Here is a 1,874-nt window from a genome sequence, read left to right on the forward strand (position 1 = left end):
CAAAGGATTTGCTGTCACAGCATTAATAATTTGAGACTAAAACACAGAAGTCAGTTTACACACGATTATTAAAGCACAGAAAGAAGTTTGAAGTATCTTGCTTTTAACATGTATTTAACATTTTGGAAGGTAAAATCTCTTCCAATACATAATAAATTACTGCTATTCTGTGTGTTATATTCTATATAATTACATATATAAAATCAACTTCAGATTAAAAGGGGGCATTAATAAATAAAACTGCTCTATCACATATTTGCATTATAATTTGGATTTTAAATATAGGAATAAGGAGAAAATTTCTAGCCCTATTACTGTAAGGACTACTACTTATCTTGAAGGTATGTTCTTCACAAAATATAAAAACAACTCTTCTTACATTCACTTTTTAAATAGAGAGAGTATGTTTTGCCATTTGACTTTAATTTTCTTTCACAATCAACTAATTACAGTCTTCTTTGCATAATGGAACTGTGTCTTGTTTTTGCTTAAAATTGATCTGCTGTGTGCATTTGTGTGCATGTTGTGTGTGTAATAGACTAAGCAACCATCACTAAGTAAAGTGGGAAAGCCTTCTAAACCTCCAAACGTGTTTTAATTTTTACCATTGATTTGTTTACAATGCATTAGAAAAGTATAGTGAATGGATGGAATCTACCGTATGATAAAATGCTACACACAGCATTTAGTTGCCGTCAATAAGAAATTTACTAGTTTAAAAAAAAATCCAAATGCTGGCAATTGTCCAGAAAATTTTAACACGTTTATTTATAATTGTTATAAAGTTGAACTGCTGAAACTTGTTCACTGAAACATTTTGACTTGCATGAATGCTTTATGTCACCGCATTTATATTTAAAATGCACACAAATGAAAATGAAAAAACTGCCAGTACCTGATTTCTGTCCCCTATTTTTCCATTCACGATCATATACTTAGGTACCTTTTGACCCCATTGGGGTGGGGGGGTGGAGAATCTTACATTCAGAACTACCATTACAGGAAGAAGAGATTTTTTTTTTTTTTTTAAATAATGAAATGTTTCCCATTATAGTGGATTCTTAAGCACATTCTCCACGTATGCGACGTGCTAGCTGGATGTCTTTTGGCATAACTGTTATACGTTTGGCATGGATAGCACACAGGTTGGTGTCTTCAAAAAGGCCAACCAGATAGGCCTCACTTGCCTCCTACAAAGCACCAATAGCTGCACTTTGGAAGCGCAGATCTGTTTTGAAGTCCTAAGCTATTTCTCGCACCTGACGCTGGAAGGGGAGTTTACGAATCAGAAGTTCAGTGGACTTCTGATAACATCTAATTTCACGAAGTGCCACAGTACCAGGCCTGTAACGATGAGGTTTCTTTACCCCTCCAGTAGAGGGCGCACTTTTAAGAGCAGCTTTTGTATCCAGTTGTTTCCTGGGTGCTTTCCCACCGGTTGATTTGGGGGCAGTCTGCTTTGTATGAGCCATGGTATAGAGACCTCCTCTCTTAACCTATCAGCATTTTAAAAACACATAAAAAAACCCTTCTTCAGCTGGAGCTCCACGAGCTAGAGGCGGCACTGGCGTTAGAGAGTGATGGCGGAGCAGCAGTAGCTGCGAATACAATTCATGGCTCGCATTTCTTGTGGGTAAATACCAAATAGATGATTTGCTGGATCATAGGGTATTTCTATTTCTCACCTTCTGAGGAAGTGCCATATTGCTTTCCAGAGTGTTTGGACTATTTTGCAATCCCACCAGCAATGCAGGAGTGTCCCAGTCTCCCCATATCCTCACCAGCCTTTATTGTCCTCTGCTTTTATGATCTGTGCTGTTATTAGTGGTGTGAGATGATATCTCATTGTTGTTTTGATTTGCATCTGTCTAATG

General features: G+C 37.1%; 1 pseudogene; it reads right to left on the reverse strand.

Moving 5' to 3' along the window:
• Positions 1-1,061: 1,061 nt before the first annotated feature.
• Positions 1,062-1,472, reverse strand: LOC102818578 (annotated as a pseudogene).
• Between the last annotated feature and the right edge of the window lie 402 nt (positions 1,473-1,874).

Source organism: Chrysochloris asiatica, unplaced genomic scaffold, assembly GCF_000296735.1.
Source record: "Chrysochloris asiatica unplaced genomic scaffold, ChrAsi1.0 scaffold00247, whole genome shotgun sequence".
Lineage (NCBI taxonomy): Eukaryota > Metazoa > Chordata > Mammalia > Afrosoricida > Chrysochloridae > Chrysochloris > Chrysochloris asiatica.